Source organism: Melospiza melodia, unplaced genomic scaffold, assembly GCF_035770615.1.
Source record: "Melospiza melodia melodia isolate bMelMel2 unplaced genomic scaffold, bMelMel2.pri scaffold_32, whole genome shotgun sequence".
Taxonomy (NCBI): domain Eukaryota; kingdom Metazoa; phylum Chordata; class Aves; order Passeriformes; family Passerellidae; genus Melospiza; species Melospiza melodia.
The window spans coordinates 2,044,947-2,064,677 of record NW_026948638.1 but is presented as its reverse complement, the minus strand read 5'-3'; the positions used below and the strand labels follow the sequence as shown (position 1 = coordinate 2,064,677).

Here is a 19,731-nt window from a genome sequence, read left to right as displayed (position 1 = left end):
TTCTCCTGAGTTTCGGGTGGTCTCCCACCGAAGACCCTCACCTATTTTACAACCACCATGACAGACAGACAGAGATGTAAGAAGCCTCTCCATCAAGGACTGAGACATGAAACTCCTAAAAGGCCCCTCTGCTCCTTCCAAGGCCTGGGACTGAAACCCCCAGCCTGGGGGAGGTGTGTGAGAGAGGCAAGCTGACCAAAGCGAGATGTTTGCCTGCAGATTGTGACCACTGGAGCAAGAAAACAATGGCTCTCATTTACTGTTGAGAACATGGACTACCTGTTACATCTGTTCCCTATTGTATCTGTTTCCCCCCCTCACAATTTTCAATAATAAAAACCTCTGAGTTAGCTAGAGCCTTTGAGATCTCCCCAGCGTAGCAGATGGACCCTCGACTGGACTGCACCAAAGGACTTGGTCACTGTGTTGGCAGCTATATCCCCTCTCTCTCTCCCTCTCTCTCTCTCTATATATATCTTTTTCTCTCCCTTAATCTCTCTATCGCATTTTTGCTGTGATTATTTCAATAAAACTGCATTTGTTTTGATTATCACTGCAAACACCCTTGTACTGTGTTGGTTTTTTGCACTCTGAAATCATTCCTACGAACCATCAGGTCATCTGTCCACTAGGACGGACCCTGACACCTGGATATAATGAAGGCAGTGTGGAAAACATCTCATCCACCAGCTGGGCTGGGATCTGAAATTCTTCTATTGGGAAAAACAGAGCTGCTGGCAAAGGATGGGACATCCAGGAATTTGGGAATCTTCCATTGGGAAGAGCAGAGCTGCTGGCAAAGCGTGAGGATGAAGCAGAATTCCCATCACTCCAACATGGATGAGCAAGGGCCCCATGACACGGAAAACATTCTGGGGTTCCTGTTCTGACAGGGATTGAATCATTTCCCACCAGGATTTGGGAAAATTCCCTGACTTGGGGTCCGTCAAGGGAGTTCACTCTTAGGAACTGGGCAAGGAGCATCCTGGAGATGGAGATCCCTGGGGATGGAAGGTGTGCATGAAGGATGCAAGAAATTACAGAATCACAGAATCACAGAATTTCTAGGTTGGAAGAGACCTTTAAGATCAACGAGTCCAACCCATGTTCTAACACCTCAACTAGATCATGGCACCAAGTGCCACATCTAGTTCTTTTATAAACACATTGAGGGATGGTGACTCCACCACCTCCCTGGGTAGATGATTCCAGTATTTGACCACTCTTTCTGTGAAAAACTTCCTCCTGAATTCTAGCCTATATCTCCCTTGGTGCAGCTTGAGACTGTGTCCTCTTGTTCTGTCTGTTGTTGCCTGGAGAAAGAGACCGACCCCCAGCTCACCACAGCCACCCTTCAGGAAGTTGAAGAGGGTGATACGATCACCTCTGAGTCTCCTTTTCTCCAGGCTGAACAACCCCAGCTCCCTCAGTTGTTCCTCATACGGCTTGTGCTCCAAGTCCCTCACCAGCCTTGTTGCTCTGTTTTGCGGAGAAAAGAAGAAACTTCACAACTTTATAAAAGTTGTAAAGCCCGGTATGCCTTTGTTATGACGCGCGTGCGTCATCAGATGTAAGCCTCCCCAAAAGGCATGCGTACCCCTGAGGATTTCAAGTCTCCTTTTATCCCCCTTCCAAATACATATGCATACAGTTTCACAATTGGTTCATACATATTCATTCCGCGTGACATTTTTCGCCAGTTCTTCTTTATCAAAGGAATTCCTAGGTCGGGGGAAAATCGACCATGTGGTCGTTTCTGTTTTTCTTTCTCTGTCTCCTCGTTTCTGTTTTTCTTTCTCTGTCTCCTCGCTGTCTCCAGCATGTGAGTTTTTCCCTCAGCTTTGGCCTCACAGACTTTTCACCTCTCCTAGACACTTCACCTAATTCAGAATGGATCTCTACTCTGTCTCAGTGTCACCCGGTCCCACAGCACCGCCGGCCTCCAGGGGGGCTCCACCAGGAGCTGGGTGGTCTGGGCACCTGTGGGTGACAGGGGACAACAGCCTGCCAGGGCCACCATGGGTCTGGGGACAGCAGGGTGGGGCCATGGCATCCCACGAGGACTCATTAGCGAGGCTGAGGGTCCGGGCTGGAAGGGAGAAGGGACAGGGCTGGGTGGGGGTGGCACTGCAGGGACAGAGACACATGGGGCACAGGGTGCGGGGACTGTCCCTAACTGTCCCCATGGAGTCAGCAGTTGTTGTGGGAAAGTGTGTCTGGGTGGTCCCCAAAAGATTTGGAGAGTCAGGGGGACATGTCTGTGTCACAGCCACCCTTGCACCACATCCCTGTGGCACAGACACCTTGGGAACAGGGACACTGAGGCCACTCTGGGCTGAGGCAGAACATGGGGACACTATGGACACCCTGGGCACAAGGACACCACAGACACAGCCCATGCTGGCCCAGGTCGCCCCCACCAGCTCATGATCCCATCCCCATGGCCACATCTTCACCTTTCTTGTCCCCTTCTGTCCCTTCATCCCAGTTCCCTTGTCCCTATGCCCAGAGCTACCTGAGCCCAAAGGTGCCAGTGCGCACATTCCTGTCCCCATCCCCAAATTCCTGCCCCCTCTTCCAGTCCCCAAAGCCACCCTGCATCCCCAGTCCTACCAGTGTCCACTGTGGGTAACATGGACTGGCATTGCTGGCATTGGGGAACTGCAGCCCCCCTGTACCCCATCCCCGGGATGTCAGGCCCATGCCCGGGGCACTCACCCCACAGGAGCAGCGCCACCTTCCTGGCCATGCTGGTGTCCCCAGCCATGTGGACTGGCTGTCACTCCTTACCGGGGGCGGCTGTCCCCTGGGTGGTGGCTCTTTGGCCAAAGCGGAAGGAAGCAAGGTCAGGTCTGATCCTCATGCATAGGTAGCACCTGGTGGGGGCAGGGTGGCCACAAGCTGAGGACAGGCTGTGGGAAGGGTAGGGACAGGATGGGGACAAGGCTGGATGGGACACAGTGGGACATGGGGTTCCTAGGAATGAGGGGCTCAGTGACTTTAGGGAGCCAGGGCTGGGTGTCCAGGGGAATGGGGAGTCCCAGGGATGAGGTCCCTGGGAATGGAGGTCCTGAAGAGGGGGAGTCACCAGGGATGGGGTTGCCATGGGAATGGGGTTCCCCAGGCATGTGGGGACTCAGGGATGGGAGTCCCAGGGGAATGTGGGCTCCAGGGATTTGGGGTCATGGGATGAGGATACTGGGGGAATGAGGGGTCCTATAGTAATGAGGGTCCTGGGAAAATCAAGGTCCTGGGGAAAGGAGGATTTCAGGGGATGGAATGAACCAGAGAGAGTTCCTTAGGAGGGAGGCTCTGGGCCATGGAGATCCCGGAGAATGTAAATATTGGGATAGAGGTCCCAGGCAAGGTGGGACCTAAGAAATTGGGTACCCTTGATTTGATTTCCAGGGGTATGGAGGTCCCAGGGATAGGCAGTGGCTGGATGGACCCATACATCCCAGCTCCTTCCCAGAGTGCCTCAGATTTTGGGTGATCCAGGGCTCAGCACAACCCCAGAAGTTGCTAGCAGACTGGATGTGACTCCAGACAGATTCTAAGGGGCTCTAGGCCTGTGGAGCTGCTGCAGAGTTGAGAATTCTATCGGAGAAAAAGCCCAGCCTGTGGTTTGCTCAGCCCTGCAAGGAGCACAAAACCCAAAGAGACCCCAAGGAGTGGCTCTTTTGAGAGTCTTTGATGGTTTTCAGAGCAGGGCTGGCTGGAAACTGCCCATGCAGTGGCAGCTGAGAGGGAATCAACCCGAATATGCAGCAATTGTTCATTTGTTCCTCTTGGTAAGGCACCCAGAGAACCATAAAACTACTGTGCAATCCACCACACTGAGCTCAGCAACTTGACTCAGACTGTCTTCTTTGAACTAAACCTGCAGCCTTCTGCAACCTCATGGAAAGAATGCTTGGGTTCAGGTCGTGGCCACCAGACAAGATTGAAAATTGTGGAAATACTGTGCAGGGGCTCTGCCTGCACCCATGGTGGGGCTGTGGGGAGTGACCCTGTGTAGATTCCAGGTGTCCCAAAGCTGCTCCATCCCTGCCCTATTCACCTGAGTTATAGGCAGATGGTTTGCAGGAATTGTGGCATAAAGCCATCAGAGGTGCTGCTGTGGACCTGAGACCTGCCTGGGGTCAGGCACTGCCTTCCTTCCATTCGGGATCATGGAGAGCAGTCACAGATGTTGTGCAGAGCGTGTGTCTGGCCCCGGGACACTGCTACGCTGTCAGTGGGCACTGGGATGCAACCTGCTGCCTTGGTGGCTTCTGCCTGCTGCCGGTGGTGGTGCTGGGACCAATTGGTGCCCGTGAGTTTGCAAAAGGAGTGATTTCCCTTCCTGCCTCCCGTCTGAGGCAGCCATGGCCCCTGAGGAGAGGGAGCTGGACCGGGGCGCCCCCTGCTGGCCGGGAGTGCTCCCTGCAGCGCCCCCTGCTGGCCGGGAGTGCTGCCTGCAGCGCCCCCTACTGACCGTGGTTATAATTGCCACAAAAAACAACAGTGCTGAGCAGGACGGAAAGTTCTGGGTTTGTGTTGTTTGTGTTGTTTGTTCTGTTCTGGTTTATAAATTTCTCAGTAAAGAGCTGTTCTTCCTTTTCCTACAGTTCTGCCTAGAAACCCTGTAATGTTTGAAATTAAGGAGACTTTTAGGCATGGGTCTTCTTTCTATTCTTGGAAGATTCACACTTTCTTTGACAGATATTCCTCATTTAAATGAGTTTTCAGTTCCTGGGTTCCAGCATGAATGGGACACACACACCAAGAAAGTCAGGGTCAAGGACTTGACCACCTCATGCTCTTAAAAGTCAGTTGGGCAACCAAGAGCCCTCTCCCCAGCTGGCATTTCTGGCCACCTGTCCACTCAGGAGCTGGCTTTGGCAGAGCGTCACCCTGTCCCCGGTGTACAATGGCTGACAGACTGATGGACAGATGGAGCACTGTCTCACCAAAAGCAAGGCCTGACCCACCCCTGCCAAACACAGCTGTTCCAAAATGACTCCAGACATCAATCTTTTCCTATCTCTGATACCCCACCCTGTGCCATGGCCTGATCCTGACTGCCAGGGCAAAGGGGGAGGCTCTGGAATCCCCACAGGGCCTTTGTGACATCCTGGTGTGGGGAACAGGGCAGAGGAGGGATTTGAGACAGGGGACAAGAGAATCCAGAGCCTCCTGAAGGCCACTTTGGCCATCAGAGCAAAGTAGATCCTGCCAGGTTCCTCTGGTGGAGGAAACGTGCTGAGGGAAATGTCTGGGGTTTGCTCCTTTTCACTGGATATCCCTGGAAACTGTTTCTTTTTTGACAATTTGGACTCTGAACCTTGCTGCTGTTGGTTTTTTTCTCTGGTTGCTGTTTCAGGAAATTGTTCTTCTGTCAGCCCTTTGGGATCTTTGTGCCTCCATGGGGAGGGGCACTTTTTAGTGGCAGCACACACACGAGTTGGTGCCCATGGGTGGGGACCCCCAGTGCCCCCCAGTTCCCCACAGTATCATGGCACAACCTCATTGATGTCCCTGGAATCCCGTGGTCGCTCCTGGTGTCCCCGCAGCTCCGCGTAGGTCACCTGGTGATCCTGGAGTGTGGTGGCAAGGGGGGACACTGCGAGAGACCCAGGCTGTGGGATCTGGATGGGGTGACACTCGTGGGTGATGTGTCCCTCTGCGTGTGTCCCTCCCGTACTCTACTCACCCCCTGCCCTCTTGGTGACCACGACGTGGGCATACAGCACCTCCCCCTCCTCTGAGGGGGCCAGGGGATCGGGGGGGGGGGGGGCCCTGAGGGTATATAGGGGATGTGGGGGAGGGGATGGAAGGGCTTGGGGGTTGGGGCAGAGGGGAGAGTGTGGTTTGAGCCCCTCATTCACATTTCCTCTTACTTCCTGGCAGCTGCAAAAGAAAGAGGGAAGAAGTCACTGTGTGGTCCCAGGGTCCTGACCCCTCTCAGCATTCCTGAACCCCCATGGTATGCCCAAGCATTTCTGAAGCCCCCCAGAATCTGTGGACCTCTCCAGTGCCCCTAACAAAGTCAGCATCAAGAACCCAAGCCCAGCTGGACGGAGAACCCCCAAAGAACCACAGGGCCCCTGAAAGAACCCCCAACATCCCTACAGGACACCCCAGCACCTCCCCAAACCCTACAGGACGCCCAGAGAAGGTCACAGTTCTGGGTCTGTGGGTGCTGCCCTTTCGCTCCCCAACTCTGGGGGCCTCTACAGCTCCCTGAGACCCCCATTTCTCCCAGGACACCAGCCTGCCAGGGCCAGCATGGGGCTGGGGACAGTGAGGTGGTACCATGGCATCCTGTGAGGACTCACCAACGAGGCTGATGGTCTGGGCTGGAAGGGAGAAGGGACAGAGCCAGGTGAGGTTCATGGGGACACTCTGGACACCTTATGTTTGCACTGGCCACCTCCACCAGCCCTACAGCACCTGCCCCATGGCCACATCCCCATGGCACTGTGCCCATGATCCCATTCCAATGGCACCTGTCCTCACAGCCCATCCCCAAGCAAAGTGGCCCTTGTCCCTGTCCCTGCATGCCTGTTCCCCTGTCCCCATCCCCACAGCTACCCAAGCCCCAGGGCTCTTTCTGCCACATCCTTGTCCTCACATCTCTATCCCCCTGTTCTTGTCTCCACATCCCAGTTTCCCTATTTCTGTCCCTAAAGCCACCCTAAATCTCTGGTCATACTGGGCTCCATGCCTATGCACTTGCTCTGCTGCCATTGGGGACCTCAGGGGACCCTGCATGCCCCCTCTACCCCCTTCCCACCAGTCTGTGCCTCACCAGGGCCCATTCCCTGGGCACTCACCCCAAAGGAGCAGTGCCACCTTCCCAGCCATCCCGGTGTCCCCTACCATGTGCACTGGCTGTCACTCACTGCTGTGGCCACCGCTGCCCTGGCTGGCGGCTCTTTGGATGAAGGGGAAGGAAGGGATCTCACATCTGTCTGCACATGTAGGTGGCCCTTGGTGGGGGCAGGGCAGGGTCAGGATGGAGCAAGTGTGGGGACCTTGTGGGACACGGGCGTGAAGGTGGGAGGTGGCGTGGACATGGTGTTGCCAGAATTTCGAGTCTGAGGCTGTGTAGGAAGCCAGGGATGGATGTTCCCCCTGCCCCCTTGGCTTTGATTCTGGCAGCTTTAGAGCTCCTGCAGAGGTGAGAATTATGTGGGGTAAAAGACCTGTGGTTTATTCAGCCCTGCAAGAAGCACAAAACCCAAAGGGAGCCCAAGCAGTGGCTCTGCATGGGCCTTTGATGGTTTTCAAAGGAGGGCTGGCTGGAAACCACCCCTGCAGGGGCTGCTGTGGGGGACCCAGTGTGGAAATGCAGCAACTGATCCCTTTGTTCCTTTGCCCAAGGGTCTGAGAGAGCCCCAGCACTACTGCAAATCCCACAACAATCTGCTCAACAGCCTGACCTGGACCCTCCTCCTCCTCCCTGCCTTGCCATGGATGGACAGTGGCCGGATGCCCCGCACCCACCACAGCTGCTCTCTCACTGCCCTCCGCACCTGGATGGGGAGAGAAAATTGAGCAAAAGGTTCCTGGGTTGAGACAAGGACCAGGAGAGATCAATCATCAAATCCTGTCACGGGCAAAACTGCCTCGGAATTAGAGATATGAATTGAATTTATTGCTGATGAAATCAGAGCAGGATACGGAGAAGTCAAACCCTTCAATACAGCTTCCCCCTGTTATGAATAGCTATGTAGTCATTGGTTTTCACTATTATATTTGTGTTTGTAAATTTTTTGATACAATAAAGTTTGTAATCACTTTTTAACTGCTTTTGATACAATTTGTCAGCCTTTTTACCCTAATCCCTGTGTAGAATATATATTTCAATGTGATAAATATATTATAGTTTAGCCTCACCCAAAATATCAAGATAGAGACAATGTGCTGTTTATTACAACATTAACTGTTGCAGAAGTAGCTAAAGCCTTTATTTGTGTAACTAAGTGACAATGGTGATAATAACTCAGATAATTTTGTGAAATAGCTAATGTTGATTTAATGTACTGGTGGAGTATCTCATCTGTATAAGAAGAACACATTGAAAAGAAACAAGTAAACAAACAATAAAAGAAAGACCGCAAAGAGGAATTTGCCACTGACTCTTTGGCTATCAAGAACTGTCAAACCATAGAACAGGGGGACCTTGTGAGGGAATAAAATATATAAATTTCATCTGTAATATTGCATGGACTTTAAAAAAATTAATCAAGGGTCAAACCAAATGAAAGAATTTCCAGAACGTGTGAACTGAAAGAATGTTTCAATATGTATAACCCTCCTGAGTATGTATTTAACAAATACAATGAAAAGCTATGTAAGAAGAATTGTTGTGGTTAACCGTGTGCCTCTGGCAGTTGCCAAGAACCCAGTACGCTATTTACTGTCCCTTTTATCACTTATTAAACATTTTTTACATATGAAGAGTGAGCCTTGTTTCTCAAACAGTTTAATGAAAAAGTGTCATTTTGGGTACAGTAAGAGGGGAAAAATGTCGTGTGCTTCCGTGGCACTGGGAGAGGGATGGAGGAGCCCCGCGGGGTCCTGTGAAGAGGAAAAAGAGACCCCTGAGGGGAATTGATGCCCCCCAGTGCACCCAGAGTCACAGCATGCTCTCGTATTCACGGGGGTCCCACTGTCCCTCATGGGGTTCTGACAGCTCCATGTTGCTCACTTGTGGATCATGAGGTGGCGCAAGGCTGGGGGACACCCATGGGGGCCCCGAGAGTGACACTGGTTCTGGGGACCTAGTTGGGGGGGTGACACCTGCAGGTGATGTGTCCCTGTCCCCCCCTGTACTCATCCCCTGCCCACTTGGTGCCCATGATGTGGGTGTTGAGCACTGTCCCCTCCTCTGGGGGGGTCTTGAGGAGGATGGGGGGGTCTGGGTGGTGTCTGGGGAAGGGGAAAGGGGAGTCCCAGCCCAACCCCCCACTCACCTGTTCTGCAGCTTTCTGGCAGCTGCAAGGGAAAGGGGAGGGGGTGACCGTGGGGACACCGGGACCCCCGAACCTTCCTGGGACCTCAGCAGCTCCAACCACCCATGGGATCCCCAAATCCCCACTGCAGCCCTGATTCCCAATGGAACCCTGATAACCCCCGGACACTCTGAGCACACCTGAACCTCCCCCCCCTGAACCTCTGCACCACCGCAGGATCCCCAACGCCCCCTGGTGCCCCCAAGTGTCTGGGTCCCCAGAACCTCAAACCTGGCAGGGACAGGCACCCCCAAACTCCACCAGGACCCTAGAAAGATCCCCCAACATCCCTGCACTGCCCTCCAGGACCTCACCAAGCCCTCCAGGAGCTCCCTGTCCCACCACAATGTTCCTCAAAATCCACCTAGGGAAGGCCCTGGAGCCCAACTAAGACCCTCCAAATTCCCCAGAAATCCCTCAGGACCCCCAGCCGAGGTCACTGCAGGCTCAGTTTCCCCCAGCTCAGAGGCCCTGGGGGCTGCCAATCTCTGACCCCACTCTGGGGGCTTCCCCTCATTCCAGGACCCCCATCCCCTCCATTGTCACCCACCCCGGCGGTGCCACCAGCGACAGCCCCCAATGACAGCCAGGAGCAGGAGCAGGAACAGGAGGGTCCTGCCGACATTCACAGCCACTGCTGGGGACAGAGTGGGACACATTGGGGTCATCCTGAACTGCAGGAGTCCTGAACACCCTGGTGACCCCATGTGACCCCACCTGTGAGGCAGGGTGAGCCAGGTGTCACCACCAGGGCCAACCCAGGGGTGAGTGCCCGGAACAAGCGGTGCCCGTCCTGTCCCAGCTGGTTGGTGGCCACGCACTGGTAGGTGCCTGAATGTTCCACATTGACGGCCCTGAGCTCCAGGAGGGGACCCTGGGCCACCTCGTTCCCGTTGTCCAGCCAGATGAAGGTGACAGGGGCTGAACCCACCTGCAACCAGCAGCGCAGGGTCATGGGGTCACCTGCACACACTTGGTGTGCCAGGGGACCGGGGGTGATGATGGCATTGGCCATGGGCACTGTGGGGACAGAGATGGGGCTGAGGCCACAGGGAAGGGCTGGCAGGTGGTGTGAGGGGATAGGGACGGGGTGATTGGTGTGATGGGGGATGTTGGGGATGGGGGCACCTCAGGAAGGGGTGAGGGGACACAGGGCAGAGGTGAAGCAACACAAGCAAGATGTCAGGGGCACATGGAGGTGCCCAGGAAGGGGACCTGAGGAGGCTGTGGGGGTTCCCCGTGCCTGTCCCCACTCTTACGGCACACTGTGACGTGGAGCCGGGCGCTGCTCTTCTGCACGGTTCCCGCCTCGGAGTGCACCTGGCAGCTGTAATTCCCCGAGTGGGAGACCCCTACAGTGGGCACCAGTAGCTGCGGGACCCCTGTGGGCCCCCCACCACCTTCCTGTCCTGGTAGAACATGTGCAGGAGGGGGACTGGGCCTGGGGGTGCTGAGGCAGCTGAGAGTCAGGAGGGACCCCACAGTGGGCTTGGGGGGACCCTCCAGGACCAGGACCGAGAAGAGCTCTGGGAAGGAGAGGGGAGGTGAGGGCTGTGACTCTGAGTCCATTGGGAAGTGGCTTTGGATGTTTCAGGAGATTGGTGTTCCAACCGCAGGGATGCTCACCGTGCACTGTCAGAGTCACTGGCGCTGAAAGTACCCATGATGACACTTCAGAAACCACCAAGCCCCTGCAGCAGTAGTGGCCGCTGTGGTGCAGCTGCAGAGGAGACAGTGACAGCTCAGTCCCACTGAGGGACCTCTCCACATCCTTGTCCCAATGGTAGAATCTCACTCCAGTGACCGGCATGTCCCGCCAGTGCTGGAAGCACAGTGTCACCGTGTCCCCCTCCAGCAGCTCCCATGTCGACACCTGCAGCACCAACCGGGCTGCAGGAGAGAGGGATCCTTTCAAACCGGGTGTCCCGTTTGCATGGGGATCCACCCGTGGGGTCACACCCAAATCAACAGGGATTCCCAATTCCAACACAGGGCTCCCCCCAACCCGGGGTACACTGGGATGCTCACCATGGACTGTCACTTTCACCGGCACTGGCTCCTTCCAGCCCCAGGACCTCACTCAGCCCCCACAGTGGTAGTTGCCGCCTTGGCTCAGCTGCAGATGGGACAGGGACAGCTCTGTCCCATTGCGGAGCCACGCTACTTTCTTCCCCTTGTGGTAGAAGGACACCAAGCTGACCAAGCTGTTCCACCTGCCCCAGCAGCGCAGTGTCACCGTGTCCCCCTCCAGCAGCACCCACGCTGGCAACTGCAACACAACCCAGTCTGGGGACAGAGGGGTCCTGACACATCACAGAGATCTGGAGGGTGCCCATATCACCGGGACATTGGTTCCATTGGGTCACACCCAGCCCATCATGGGTCCCAAGTTTCAACACAGGGGTGCACCATACTGAGAAACTCTGGGATGTCCCGAGAGCAGAGGATGGGCTCTGCTCTTACAGGAGGTGACCCATGGAGCTGAGCCCACCCAGAGCCCTTGGGGTCTCTGTGGGTGCCAGGCTGGGGACACCCAAACCCCGCTCACCGTCTGAGACTGTCACAGGGGGGCTGAGCCCAGTCCCGGGTCTGTCACATGTGTAGGTGCCACTCTGGGTGACAGTGAGTTTCTCAGGTCCCTCCTGCCACCAGCGCTGCCCATCCCTGCACCAGGTGGTGGCAGCGGCGGTTCCCAAGCCCTGGCAGGTCAGTGTCACCAGGTCCCACAGCAATGCTGGTCTTCAGGGGGGCACCATGAAGAGCTGAGTGCTCTTGGCACCTGTGGGTGACAGGGGACAACAGCCTGCCAGAGCCACCATGGGGCTGGGGACAGTAGGGTGGGGCCATGGCATCCTCTGAGGACTCACCAGCAAGGCTGAGGGTCTGGGCTGGAAGGGAGAAGGGACAGGGCTGGGTGGGGGTGGCACTGCAGGGACAGAGGCACAGGGACATGGGGTGCACGGACTGTCCCTAACTGTCCCCATGGAGTCAGCAGTTGTTGTGGGAAAGTGTGTCTGGGTGGTCCCCAAAAGATTTGGAGAGTCAGAGGGACATGTCTGTGTCACAGCCACCTGTGCACCACATCTGTGTGGCACAGACACCTTGGGAACAGGGACACTGAGGCCACTCTGGGCTGAGGCAGACAGAACATGGGGACACTGTGGACACTCTGGGCACGAGGGCACCACGGACACAGCCCATGCTGGCCTAGGTCATCCCCCACCAGCTCATGATCCCATCCCCAAGGCCACATCCTCACTGTTCTTGTCCCCTTCTGTCCCTTCATCCCCGTTCCCTTGTCCCCATCCCCAGAGCTCCCTGAGCCCAAAGGTGCCAGTCCCCCATTTCTGTCCCCACATCCCCATCCCCAATTCCTGCCCCCTGTATCAGTCCCCAAACCCACCCTACATCCCCAGTCCCACCAAAGTCCACTGTGGGTAACATGGACTGCCTCTGCTGGCATTGGGGACCTCAGGGGACCCCTCCACCCCCTGTGCCCCCTCCCCATCCCTGGGATGTCAGGCCCATACCCGGGGCACTCACCCCACAAGAGCAGCACCACCCTCCCGACCATCCCGGTGTCCCCAGCCTTGTGGACAGGCTGTCACTTGCTGCCAGGGGTGGCTGTCCCCTGGGTGGTGGCTTTTGGATTAAGGGGAAGGAAGCGAAGTCATGTCTGTCCTCACGTGTTGGTGGCCCTTGGTGGGAGCAGGGTGGCCACAAGCACAGGATTACGGGGATGTGACCTTGGGGACAGGCTGTGGGAAGGGTGGGAACAGTGTGGGGACAAGGCTGGGCTGCACACAGTAGTACATGGGGTTCCCAGGAGTGGGGGGCTCAGAGGGTTTGGGGAACTGGGGAGGGGGTCAGGGGAATGGGGGGGTCGCAGAGGAATGGGGTCCCTGGCAATGGGGAATCACTGACGATGGGGGGGCCATGGGAATGGGGGTCCCTAGGGCAGGAGGGCCACAGGGATGGGAGTCCCAGGGGAACGTGGGCTCCATGGACTGGGGTCATGGGATGGGTATGCTGGGGGAATGAGGGTTCCCATGGGAATGGGGGTCCTGGGAGAATCAAGGTGCTGGGGGAAGAGAGATTACAAGGGATGGAATGGACAGGAGAGGGTTCCTTGGGAATGGGATGCTGGGTAATAAAGATCCTGGGGAATGTCAGTACTGGGATGGGGGTCTCAGGCAAGGTGGATCATAAGGAATGAGACTCCCATGATTTGATTTCCAGTGGAATGGAAGTCCAAGGGATGGGCGATGGCTGGGTGGACCCATAGGTCTCAGCTCCTTCCCTGGGTGCCTCAGATTTTGGGGTGACCAGAGCCCAGCAGAGCCCCCACAAGGTGCCTGTGGCCTGGGGGTCACCCCAGATAAATTCTGAGGGGCTCTGGGTCTGTGAATCGGCTGCAGAGGTGAGAATTATGTGGGGGAAAAGGCCGGCCTGTGGTTTGCTCAGCCCTGCAAGAAGTACAAAAGCCAAAGGGAGCCCAAGCAGTGGCTCTGGGAAGGCCTTTGATGGTTTTCAGAGCAGGGCTTGCTTGAAACACCCCCTGCAGGGGCAGCTGTGAGGGAACCAGTCCAGAAATACAGCAATTGATCATTTTTTCTTCTTTGTAAGGGACAGAGAGAACCACAAAACTACTGCACAATCCACAACAATCCACTAAACAACCTGACCCGGACCCACCTTCTTGCACAAAACCTGCAGCCTTCTGGAACCCCATGGAAAGAATGTTTGGGCTTGGGATGTGTCCGCCAGATAAGAGGGAAAACTGTGGAAATACTGAGTTGGGGCTCTGCCCCGGGACATGAGTTAGCCGTGGGGAGTGACCCTGTCTGGATTCCAGGTGTCCCCAAAGCTGCTCCATCCATACCCTACTCACCTGAGTGAAAGGCTGAGGGTTTGCAGGAATTGTAAAGCCACCAGAGATGCTGCTGTGGACCCGAGACCTGCCTGGGGTCAGGCACTGCCTTCCTTTCATTCCGGATAATGGAGAGCAGTCACAGGTGTTGTGTAGGGTGTGTGCCTGGCCCCGGGACACTGCTACACTGCCAGTGGGCACTGGGATGCAACCTGCTGCCTTGGCGGCTTCTGCCCGCTGCAGGTGGTGGTGTCGGGACCAATTGGTGCCCGTGAGTTTGCAAAAAGAGCGATTTCCCCTCCTCCCTCCCGTCCAAGGCCGCCATGGCCCCTGAGGGGATGGAGCTGGACCGCGGCGCCCCCTGCTGGTCGGGATTGCTCCCTGCTGCGCCCACTGCTGGCCGCGTTTATAACTGCCACAAAAACCAACAGTGCTGAGCGGAAGGGACAGTTCTGGGTTTGTATTGTTTGTTGTGTTCTGGATCATAAATTTCCCAGTAATTAGCTGTTATTCATTATCCAACACTTTGGCCTGGAAGCCCCATCATTTTTGAAATTAAAAATCAATTTAGGGATGGGTCTTCTTTCCATTCCAGGAACATTCCCAATTTCCTTGGCAGATATTTTGCATTTAAATGAGTTGCCAACTCCTGGGTTCCAGCTTGGATGCGACACACACCCCAAGAGGAGGCAGGGTCAGGGACTTTGTCACATCATGCTCTGCCTTTTAAGCCAGTTGGGACACCAAGGGCCCTCTCCCCAGCTGGCACTTCTGGTCACCTGGCCACGCAGAAGTTGGCTTTGGCAGAGCATCACCCTGTCCCCAGTGTTCCATGGCTGACAGACTGATGGACAGATGGGGCACTGTCTCATCAAAAGCAAGGCCTGACCCACCCCAGCGACACACAGGTGCTCCAAAATGTCTCCAGACATCAAACTTTTCCTGTCTCTCACACCCCACTCTCTGTCATGGCCTGATCCTGACAGCCTTGGAAAAGCAATGGGCTCTGGAATCCCCACAGAGCATTTCTGACATCTTTGTGTGGGGAGCATGGCAGAGGAGGGGTTTGGGAGAGGGGAAAAGAAAATCTAGAGCCTTTTGAAAGCTGATTTGGCCATCAGAGTAATGCAGGTCCAGGACCCTTCTGGGTTCCTCTGGTGGAGGAAACGTGTTGGGGGAAATGTCTGGGGTTTATTCCTTTTTGGGTGGCTTTCGCTGGAAATCATTCCTTGTGGGACCATTTGGACGCTGAACCTTGTTGTTGTTAATGTTGGTTTTATTCTCTCTCATTGCTGTTGCAGGAAATTGTTCTTCTCTCAGCCCTTTGGCATCTTTGTGCCCTCATGGGGAAGGAGGGGGGCAGTTTTTAGTGGCAGCACACACACGAGTGGGTGCCCATGGGTGGGGACCCCCAGTGCCCTCCAGTTCCCCCCAGTGTCACAGCACATTCCCGTAGATGTCACCAGGTTCCTACAGTCACCACTGGGGTCCCCGCAGCTCCGTGTAGGTCACCTGGGGATCCTGGAGGGTGGTGGCATGGGGGGACACTGCGAGAGACACGGGCTGTGGGATCTGGGTGGGGTGACACTCGTGGGTGTTGTGTCCCTCTGTGTGTGTCCCCCCCTGTACTCACCCCCTGCCCTCTTGGTGACCACGAGGTGGGTGTACAGCACCTCACCCTCCTCTGGGGGGGCAGGCGATCCGGGGGGGCCCTGTGGTAATAAAGGGAATGTGGGGGAGGGAATGAAGTGCTGTGGGGTGGGGTAAAAGGGGACTCATGTCTGGAGCCCCCCACTCACCTTTCCTGGTTCTTTCTGGTGGCTGCAGAGGAAGGAGGGGAGATGTGACTTTGGGGTTGCAGAACCATGAACCCTCCCAGGATTCCTGACCCCTCAATTGACCCTCAATTTACAACAGAACTCTCAAGCATCCCTGAAGCCCCCCAGAATTCACGAACCTCCCCAGTTCTGCCTCAAGAAACCAAAGCCCAGCAAGACAGAGACCCACCAAAACCCCCCCAGGGCCCCTGGAAGAATCTCCAACATCCTTTCAAGACCATCCAGAACCTCCCCAAACCCTAAAGGACCCCCAGGCAATGCCACAATTCTGGGGCTGTGGGTGCTGCCCAATCACTGTCCAACTCTGGGACCCTCTACTGCTCCCTGGGACCCCCATTCCCCCATTTGTCACCCACCCAAACGGTGCCACCAGTGCCAGGCCACAATGACACCCACGACCAGGAGCAGGAACAAAAGCACCCCAGCAACCCCTGCAGTGACTGCAAGAAACAGAGGGGGACACATCAGGGTCCCTCATCAACCCAGGGGGCCTGCATTCCCTGGTGACCCTGTGTGACCCCACCTGTGTCCCTGTGTCCCCATGTTTTCACCTCCAGGGCCAGCTCAGCGCTGAGTGCCTGGAACACACGGTGCCCGTCTTGTCCCAGCTGGTTGGTGGCCACGCACTGGTAGGTGCCTGAATGTCCCACATCAATGTCCCTGAACTCCAAGAGGGGACCCCGGGCCACCTCCTGCCCGTTGTGCAGCCAGGTGAAGGTGACGGGGCTGAGCCCACCTGCACTGAGCAGCACAGGGTCATGTTGTCACCTGCATGCATCTGGTGTGCCAGGGGACCAGGCGTGATGGTGGCATTGTGCGGACACAGACAGGGCTGAGGGCAATGGTATGGGCTGGCAGGCATTGTGGAGGGATAGGGATGGAAGGAATGGGTGTGATGGATGATGTCGGGGATGGGGTCACACCAAGGAGGGGTGCGGGGACACAGGACAGAGGTGGGGGGACACGATAAAGGCATCTGGGGGTCATGGATGTACACAGGCAGGATACCCGAGGAAGCTGTGGTGGCCCCTTGTGCCCATCCCTGCACTCACTGCACACTGTGACGCGGAGCCAGGTGCTGCTCTTCCACATGGCCCCCCCCTCAGAGCGCACCTGGCAGCTGTAATTCCCCGAGTGGGAGACCCCCACGGTGGGCACCAGCAGCTGCAGGGACCCCTGTGGGCCCCCCACCACCTGCCCATCCCTTTAGAACACGTGCAGGAGGGGGGCTCGGGGCCGCAGGGGGCTGGGAGTGCTGAGGCAGCTGAGAGTCAGGGGGGCCTCCTCGGTGGGCTCAGAGGGACCCTCCAGCACCGGCACCATGAAAAGCTCAGGGAAGGAGAGGGGAGATGAGGACTGTGGCTCTGAATCTGCTGAGAAGTGGCTTTGGGGCTGTCAGGAGATTGGAGTTCCAGGTGTGGGGGTTCTCACTGTGCACTGTCACTGGTGCCGAATGTGCCCATGATGACATCTCAGAGTCCACCCAGCCCTTGCAAATGTAACTGCTGCTGTGGTGCAGCCGCAGAGGGGCCAGGGATGGCTCGGTCCCATTGAGGGACCTCTCCACCTCCTTGTCCCCATGGTAGAATGGCACCCCGGTGACTGACATGTTCTCCCAGAACCGGCAGCACAGTTTCACTGTGTCTGCCTCCAGCAGCTCCTGCACCAGCACCTGCAGCACCAAGTGGGCTGCGGGACCGAGGGATCCTGTCACATCAGGGTATCCTCTTTTGATGGGGATCCCCCCATTGTGTCACACCAATTGCACCAGGGATCCCCAATTCCAGCATGGTTTTCCCCACATTGGGATGCTCTGGGACGTCCCTAGAGCAGGGGACTGGTACTGGTCACACAGCAGGTGACCCATGGAGTGCAGCACACCCAGAGCCCTTAGGGTTCCCATGGGTGCCAGGTTGGTCACATCCAAACCTCCCTCACCATTTAAGACTCTCACGGGGGAGCTGAGCCCACTGTTGGGTCTGTCACACTCATAGGAGCCACTTTCACTGACAGTGAAGTAGCCCCGTCCCTGTCGCCCCCAGCGCTGCCCATCCTTGTACCAGGTGGTGGCACCGGCGGTCCCTGAGCCCTGGCAGGTCATTGTCACCCGGTCCCACAGCACCGCCAGCATCCACAGGGGCTCCACGAGAAGCTGGGTGGTCTGGGCACCTGTGGGTGACAGGGGACACCAGTCCGCCAGGGCCAGCATGGGGCTGGAGACAGCAGGGTGGGGCCATGGTATCCCCTGAGGACTCACCAGCAAAGCCAAGGGTCTGAGCTGGAAGGGACAAGGGACAGGGCTGGGTGAGGGTCATGGGGACACTGTGGACATCCCATGTTTGCACTGGCCACCTCCACCAGCCCTACAGAACCTGTCCCCACGGCCACATCCCCATGGCCCTGTACCCATGATCCCATTCCAATGGTACCTGTCCTCCTGGCCCATCCCCATGCTACGTGGTCCTTGTCCCTGTCCCTGCATCCCTGTTCCCCTGTCCCTGTCCCCACACCTACCCAAGCCCCAAGGCTCCTTCTGCCACATCCTTGTCCCCACATCTCTATCCCCCTGTTCCTGTTCCCACATCCCAGTTCCCCTCTTTCTGTCTCTACAGCCACCCCAAAACTCTGGTCACACTTGGCTCCATGCCCTGCTCTGGCACTGCTGGCATTGGGGACCTCAGAGGACCCTGCAGACCCCCTGTGCCCCCTCCCCACCAGTCTGTGCCTCACCAGGGCCCATCCCAGGGGTTTCAGGCCCGTGCCTGGGGCACTCACCCCACAGGAGCAGTGCCACCTTCCCAGCCATCCCGGTGTCCCCAGCCATGTGCACTGGCTGTCACTCGCTGCTGTGGCCACCGCTCCCCTGGCTGGTGACTGTTCGGATGAAGGTGAAGGAAGCGAGGTCCCATCCTGTCCCCATGTGTAGGTGGCCCTTGGTGGGGGCAGGGTGGGGACAGGATGGGGGCAGGCTTTGGGGACCTTGTGAGACATGGGGGTGCTGGTGGGACATTGTGGGGACATGGTGTTGCCAGAATTTGGAGTCTGAGGTGGTATAGGGAGCCAGGGATGGGTGTCCAGGGGAATGGGATGCCCAGGGTCAGGGTCCCAGGGGAATGGGGTCGCAAGGATTGGGTGGACTCAGACTAGGGGATGAGGGTCCCAAAACATTGTGGCCTTCAGGGATTTGTGATCATGAGATGGGGGCCATGGCATGGAGGTGCTAGTGGAAAGAGGCGCCCTGTGAGAATGGGGGCCCTGGGGAAATCAATGTTCCTAAGGGAAGGGGTGTCCCAGGAAGTGGAATTACTGGGACGGGATTCCTTGGGGTTGGAGATCATGGGAATTGCAGTCTAGGGATGGGGGTCCCAGGGAACAGGGGGCTGAAGGAAATTGGGTCCCAAGGTTGGGGTCCCAGGGGAATGGGGGTGCCAGGGCTGGACAGGTGCTGGGGGGGCACGGGGGTCACAGCTCCTTCCCTGAGTGCCTCAGATTTTGGGTTAAGGTGGGGCTCCACAAAATCACCCCTGTAGTGTTCGTTTCCTGGACAGGCATTGCATGGGGGTCCTGGGTACCTCTGCATCTGTGTCCTCCCCTGCCCTGGACTTTTTCCTCTCTTTATTTCTCTTTTTTCCTTATTCTCCTTACTTTTTGCCACATTCCCTCACCCCCAGTTACTGGCTCAGGAATCCTGGGGTGCACCTGAGCAGGAAGGGGTTGGGGCACCCAGGGGAGGGAGGAATTGGGGAGCAGGGGGCGCATGGAAGGGTGAGGAGGATTTGAGGTATGGAGGTGTTGGGCTGTGCTCCCTCAACACTTTCATTATCCTGGACAAGAGAGAAGAGGCCATTTGTGCTGAGAGTCAGATGGGAAATGGAGCATTCAGTCTCTGTTCCTGGGGGGGCACATCCAGGGGCATCCCGTCCTCTAAGGTCTCTGTTCCAGAGTTCAGCTGGGGGAAACCAGTCCAGGGGGTGACACATCCTGTTGTGGGGGGGTCCTGTCCCAGGGGGTGGCGGTTCCA

General features: G+C 56.7%; 1 long non-coding RNA gene across 1 annotated transcript; it reads right to left on the bottom strand.

The window, feature by feature from the left end:
- Nucleotides 1–1,921: 1,921 nt before the first annotated feature.
- LOC134434193 (uncharacterized) lies at nt 1,922–18,540 on the bottom strand. The gene is made up of 3 exons (XR_010031818.1): nt 18,486–18,540; nt 11,870–11,890; nt 1,922–1,980 (listed from the first exon to the last, which is right to left on the bottom strand). It is a non-coding gene; the product is annotated as an uncharacterized LOC134434193 (long non-coding RNA).
- Between the last annotated feature and the right edge of the window lie 1,191 nt (nt 18,541–19,731).